Source organism: Gopherus flavomarginatus, chromosome 6 (assembly GCF_025201925.1).
Source record: "Gopherus flavomarginatus isolate rGopFla2 chromosome 6, rGopFla2.mat.asm, whole genome shotgun sequence".
Lineage (NCBI taxonomy): Eukaryota > Metazoa > Chordata > Testudines > Testudinidae > Gopherus > Gopherus flavomarginatus.
Window position 1 is genome coordinate 57,082,867 of NC_066622.1, and position 6,776 is coordinate 57,089,642.

A 6,776-nucleotide genomic window follows, 5' to 3' on the forward strand; every position below is an offset into this window, starting at 1 on the left:
GATAGGAATGTGCTACTGGTAGCAGCCTGGGGCTGGACCCTCTCTATGGGGGACACTTGCTCCCCCCTCCCCTTCCTGGCCCTTCCCACGCCCTGTTGCCAGCAGAGAGTGGCCCCCCCAGCCCAGCCCAGAGGTGTCCCTGTCTCAGGCCCCCCCCAGCCTCTGCCCAGTTCAGAAATCACTCGGGGGAACCATTTCCCACCTACACAAGGACAAATCACTGCAGGTGAAAATGGGGGGAAACACCCCAAACCTGAGATCTGAACTGGCCATTGGCAAAGGGGAGAGAAAATGGGGCACAATGGGGGGAGGGGAACAGGGAACTTCTCAGGGGTTTGAGGGAAGGGGGTGTCAGCCTGGATGTTGCTTGTTGCTCTCTAGGGAGAAAGGGGGCAGGACAGGAGAGGAGGGGGGTCTCCACGGAGGGGGCAGTGGTAATTCCGAGGGGATCTCAGCCCTCCCTTTTTCTCCCCGCTCCTCAGGGGTCACCTGCTCTTCTCCCCTCGCCCCCCGGCCATGTCCCGGCTGCACAGACATTTTCCATCCATCCCTTTCCCAGGTCTCCCCCCTCCGCAGCCCCCGCCCGACCCCACGCAGGGGCTGCTAGGTGTAATGCATGTTCAGTAGGGATTTCTCCCCTACTAATGCTGGGGTGTCCTTCTCCTATAGGTTAGTCCTACTAATGATCTCATCTTGGTGCCATGTGTGTCAGTTCATTGCCATGGCACTCGTGTGCTTAGACATCTGAGGATGCTCTATAGAAAAGCTCCTTGAGTGAGGTGATCCACAGGGAGTAGCTCAAAGCTCCAAAGTGCCTGGCCAGGGGCAGGACATTGGCACAGCAAGGGCGGGGTGTGGCAGTGACATCACAAAGGCCTTTTGCAGGACCTCACACTATTGGTCAAAGACTATTGGTGAGCAGGTGGTGACCTCACAGAGAGATCCTGACATCAGTCAGGGGCCAGGGGCTAGGGAAACCTCAGAGACCCCTGTGGCTTTGCTTCAGCAAGTCTCCTTCTCCAGGTCTCTGTCTGAGGACTGAGAGAGTATTCGGGTTCACGGACGTGAGCGCCAGGAGAAACCTCTTTCCAGTTTTCTCCTTCCCTTGTAGTGATTTTACTAGAAAACAGCCGTCCCTGTTTAGAAGGTAAGAGCCTCCTGGAGGTGTGAAACCTGTTCAGTCTGATCCATCTGGTGAGAGTTGAATTCTAGGCATGGAAAACATGAGCTTAAGGAGGCAGAATTTTATTCCGCACCTGGGATTTTGTCCCTTAGAATCATGGGGACATTAGGGTTTGTCCTTTGTGTTTCACCTTTTCCTCCATCCACCTGTCCCTCCCTCCTTTCTCTTCATCTCTTCTTTTGTCCTTTCTCCTGTTCCCCTCCCAACACCAGGACGAGTGTGTGCGTGTGTGTTGCGGGGGAGTGCTCTGCAGCTCTCACTGTGGGAGTTCCACCCAAAAATGTGAGGCTGAAATAGTGCTCAGGCAGTCAGGGCTGGATTAACCTTTTGTTGGCCCTGGCACCAAACATATTTGTGGGCCCCAGTGTAGTCACTGTGGGCTCCGAGTGTGGGCCTGGTGGGGCAGTGCCATTGGTGCCTTCGTATACCCGGTACTGAACCTCAGAGACATTTTTCATTTTGATCACACACCTCTCCATGACTATATGCATTGCCATACACAGCTCCCTCAGCCCGCGGGTTTTCTTATTGAGCTGTACACCCATGTGGGTTTACCAGTGTCCACAGTGAGCAGAACTTTCATAGTGACCAAGGAAACTCCCCACAGATTTATCTCTTTCCTCATTCAGACCTTCTCTAGCCATGTCTCCAGTACCCCCCCATGTCACCAGTCACTGCATGTGGTCCTAGTCTCAGCTCAAAGTCCTAAAGCCAGCAGACACCTGATCAGTTCTGACAGATCCCTCCCTCAGCCCCCATCCTGCCATGTGAGCAAGCCACCTGCAAACACCATTTCCCCAAAGTGAGGACTTAGCCCTTGGGAATCTGAAGACACCAGCGTCTCTCCCTCTGCTCCCATCTACATGCTAGTCTGCTACCTGGTCACCACCACCTCTCCCCATACTTGTTTCCTTTCTACTTTGGACATGCTCCCAACCAGCTGGAAGCTCCCTCTGCAAGCCTGACCTGCTCCCGCCTTCCCTGCTCCCCCGACATTCCTTTCCTACTGGTGACCTCTGTTCCTTGAGGTTAACTCCAGTGTCTTTAGGTGCTCTAGCTTAATGGCCCCAGGAGTCATAGAGCCACTTGTAGTTTCTCTAGCTACAGCCATGGGGCAACTGCCAGAGGCCAGCCTTAGACAGCTGCAGCTACTAGCCGCAGGAGCGGAGGCAATGCCAAGGCTGAGCATGCTTGAACCTTGCAAGGGCAGCACTAGGGACTCTAAATCCTCAGCACTGGCCCTAGGCAGCTGCAGACTCTGGAGTTAGGCACTTTCCTCCTCTAGGTTCCTGCATGGTTACAGAACTGCAGTAAAGTGGAACAATTATCAGCTTCTGTGATTGGAAGATGTCTGGATCCATCTAATAAGACTGTCCTACATAAATGAGGAAAGTTGAGGTGCCTTTATTATTCTTTTGTTCCATTCTTTGTTTCTATGGGGAATTTGCCAGTGCAATATCACTGTCTTCCTTTTAAACAAACAAAACTAAAAAAAAAAGTGTAATGGCTGTTGAAAATAGCAATTCCAGCCCTCGTTAGCACTGTGAAGACCCCAACGTTTGTTGCTCAATTTTCTCCTACTTTTTCTACAGTAAATGACAGTGGATCAGCATATTTGATTTGGGAGAAATGAAGTAACAGCTGCCCAAATTGAGCTTGAGCACTCCTGATTTTGAGGTGTTCAGATCTGGAAGGCAGGGGCTAGATTCCCTTTATGAATATTAGATACATCTGGAAAGGAAAAGTCAATTTCTATTTTCATGGCTCAGAAGTGGAAATCCTCCTGTCCTGTATCTGAAGCTGTCCAGGTCCAGTAGAGCCTCCCCTTCCTTACTTACCATTTTACCTTCTGGTGGGATCCACATACCTCCCTTGCCCAGCTTCAGATAGAGAGGGGCCCTGTCCAGTTAGTCCACCCAGTTCCATCTTTGGGGGCTGCCAGGCGAGGTCACACCAGCATCCCTAAGCCTGTCTGGGGAAGTCTTCTGAGGGTGCTACCTGGGCCAAAGCCTTCTACTCCTTGGTCACACCTCTTCCCTATTCACAGGTGGCACCCCCTTCTAGCAGCCAGCCCCCCAGCCACAGCAAGCTGCAGCGCATGGAGTCTCACAGCTTCCCCCCTCCCTTTCCTGTTGATAGCAGCCAAGGGAATGCTGGGAAATGTTCCTTCTCTGCTCCAAGGCAGGGAGCTGGTCAAGGAACTACAGCTCCCAGGGCCCTATGGGGTCTCAGCTCCCCTACTGAATCCAGGCTGCTCTGAGGCTCCCTTTCTGCAGAGGGGAGGAAGTTACTGTTACAGGTCCCTTCAGAGCTTGGGCCTAGCACTATGGCACCATGTCAAATCCAGTACTGCTCCCAACTCTATCCAGCTCTGCTGCTGGCAGGATCCCTTCCCATTCTTTTTGTTTCCTGTCTCCCCTCCAAGGAGAAGCTCTGCATTGTTCCTGTGTGGGGAATTGAACCCAGGCTGTCTGGGTGAAAGCCAAGAATCCTAACCACTAGACCACATGGGACTTCCATAACACGTTTACATGTTCATATTCAATAACACAATTAAACGTAGCCATTCAAAGTAGCCATTTAAAAGAAGCCATTCAAAAAACTTCAAAAACAGACTTCAAAGAGAAATTGCAGAGTTACAACTGATCTGCAAACTTAACACCATTAATTTGAGCTTGAAGAGGGACTGGGGGTGACTGGCTCACTACAAAAGCAATTTTCCCTCTCTTGGTATTGACACCTCCCTGTCAATTACTTGGAGAGAGCCACATCCACCCTGACTGAATTAGCCTTCAACACTGGTTCTCCCCTTGTATGGTAACTCCCTTTACATCATGTTCCAATATATATTTATGCCTCTATCTGCAATTTTCACTCCATGCATCTGAAGAAGAGGGCTTTTTACCCACGAATGCTTGTGTCCAAATAAATCTGTTAGTTCTTAAGGTGTCACCGGACTCCTCGTTGTTTTTGTGAAATAAAAGCAAAATGCACTCTAAGCTGATCTTAACCCTTTCAATGCCCTTACAAACTTAGATGCTTCTCACCACAGGCCGGCTGGTGGCTTTTCAGCCAGGCTCTCCCCTTTCGTCAGCGCTTCAGTTGCTTGGTGTGGGGGTGTCTGTAGATGTAGGTGGACGAGAGAGACAAAGCATGGCAAATGTCTCTGCTTTTATCATGTCCTTTCTTCCCTCTTGGCTTTGCTCCCCCTTCAGAGTCAGGTGAGCATCACTGCGTCTCTCCAAGCAAGTCTGAGCAATTCCCCTGGGGTGTCCTCTTGCAGGTAAGTGATTGCACTGTAGCTCCCTTGCTGAACAATGGCTGTTGATGGGTTGTTTGACACCCTGTCCGGGTGTTGGTTACTTTCCTTGCTGTTGTCACTGGGGAGCTAATATTTGGCTGACTCCCCCACCTTACAGCATAGTGATAACCACACTGCACAATTCTCATAACTTCATATGCATGAATGGTAAACATCTATGGGTAGAGAAATGACTTTCAGCAGATCATATCCTTTCCCCTGATACCTTACAAGGCATGCTCTGTATATAAGATCATGATTATATGAAAATGAGGAGTATGGGGGTTACAGCACACTCCCCCAAAGGTACAGAATGTCACACTGAGATTCTATTTTCATTTGTTATGTAACAGCATTAAAGAGATCCAGTGACTGACCAATGGCATTTTCAAGTGCTAAAATAGCAAGCGCTGTTGGTCTCTCATTGGCCATCAGCGACTGAAGATACGGTTTAATGAGCCAGAGCTTCAAGGCGAGGGTGGCTCTGTCCACTGCCTTCCGTTGCGCTGCTGGGCACCAAGTCCCTGGCGGTCAATATGTGAAGCTGGGAGAAGAGAGTGGGGTGGCAAGCGGTGGTAGAACTTTTGCCACCAGGGTCTAGCTGTCTAACTTCCTCTTCGTACTGCTGGGCCCCCGTTGCCTTCAGGTAACACAGGAACTAAGGCAGGAATAGGGTGAGGAAGCAAGTAAAGCCGAGCAAGGAAGGCAAAAGTTAATCTTATCTTCATGGGCAGCTCGCAATGACGTCCTTTTTCTGTGCCACAGCTGACAACAACATCCCAGACAGAAAAGTAACAGGCCAAAAAGAAACCTAGCAGCTGCTGAAACAGTTCAGTTGGGAGCGTGCTAGACTAACAGGCTCTTCTATCCTCCTTTATGCACGGGCGGGATGTTTTCTGAGAGTGCAGCAGTTCCTTTAACTGCCACGAGTCCCTCATTTCAGGCTATGCAGCAGGAAAAGACAGCATGGGCTTCTGCACCGAGTTGGCCCACCTGACCTTTCATTCTTCTCTTGCTCTTTGTCAGCAAGGAGAAGAAAAAGAAGCTCTCCCTCAAGCTGGAGTCACACGGGCGAGGTAAGGACGACTTCCTGAGTGCTGGCTCCAGTCCTCTGCCCTGCCAGCTGACCTATCGAGGGGCTACCACCACATTCTCTAGATTTGTCCATCGGTCTGTGCCAGAGTGAGCAACAACCCAGTAGGTGGAGTTTCTGTAGTGTAGTGGTTATCACATTTGCCTAACACGCAAAAGGTCCCTGGTTCAAAACCAGGCAGAAACATGCTGGCTTCCTTTTCCCAGATCCCCTTGTTATTCAGAAAGGGCACTCCTCCTATTGGCCTGTCCCTGGGATAACTCCAACCCCTGCATGACAGAGGATGCTGACAGCAGTGGAGAAAGCACCTTGGTGTCAGGCTGGAGAACCTAGAGTAGTTAGGCCAGTCACCATTTGGAGGCTTGTGGCTTGGCCACCTCTGCTGTTGGAGGTTGGCCTATAGAGGCTCTCACTTCCTGCTGGGCTCCTTTGCGTGACTGGCCAAAGGAGGAAGTGAGGCAGGAATGGGGCAATAGAGGAAAGTTGAGCTGAGGAAGGCAGGGAAGAAGCTGTGCGGCTAAGTGGGGTTAGTAGAGCACCACCCTTCATTCTGCAAAGCCTGGGGAGGTGTGGTTGGCTGCTGGGAGGTAGAATCCTGTGCCTGCCTCTTGGCTTCCCAGGAGTGGCTACTTGCAGCCCAGGAGAAGAAGGGAGGTTCTGGGTGAAAGGAAAACAAGCAAAGCTGAGTCCAAGTGGAGAATGGCGGCTCCTTTATGGCCAACCTGGGGGCATGACTGATGGTTTTAGAGGTGGAGGCTGGGCTGGCTGTGAGCAACTGGGATCCAGGAAACCCCCACCTGCCCTTCTGAGGGCTGAACCCATGGAGGTGCGGTTGGCTGCTGGGAGACAGACCCCTGTGGCTGCCTGTTGGCATCCCAGGGATGGCTACTTGCAGCCCAGGAGAAGCGGGGTTCTGGGGAAAAGGAAAAGCAGCAATGGTGAGGCTGAGTGGGCTCCTTTCTGGCCGAGATGGTGGACTGTGGTGAGTCTGGGAGTTGCCTGTAAGCCATAAGTGGACGTAGTGCAGTGAAAACTGCTGCTCCATTCTGGCCGACCTGGGGGCGCCATGGATGACTTGGGAGTGGGGGCAGGGCGCTGGCTGTGAGCAAATGGGATCCAGGAAGCCCCAGCCTGCCCCTCCAGGGGCCGAGTCTTCTTCTCTCCTGCCATGAGGAGCCCGACCTTAAGCCTGCCCAGCA

The 6,776-nt window shown here is 51.7% G+C and overlaps 1 non-coding gene across 1 annotated transcript; it reads left to right on the top strand.

The window, feature by feature from the left end:
* The first annotated feature begins 5,690 nt into the window (after nucleotides 1-5,690).
* On the top strand, nucleotides 5,691-5,763 carry TRNAV-AAC (transfer RNA valine (anticodon AAC)). The gene has a single exon. It is a non-coding gene; the product is annotated as a tRNA-Val (tRNA).
* The last annotated feature ends 1,013 nt before the right edge of the window (nucleotides 5,764-6,776 follow it).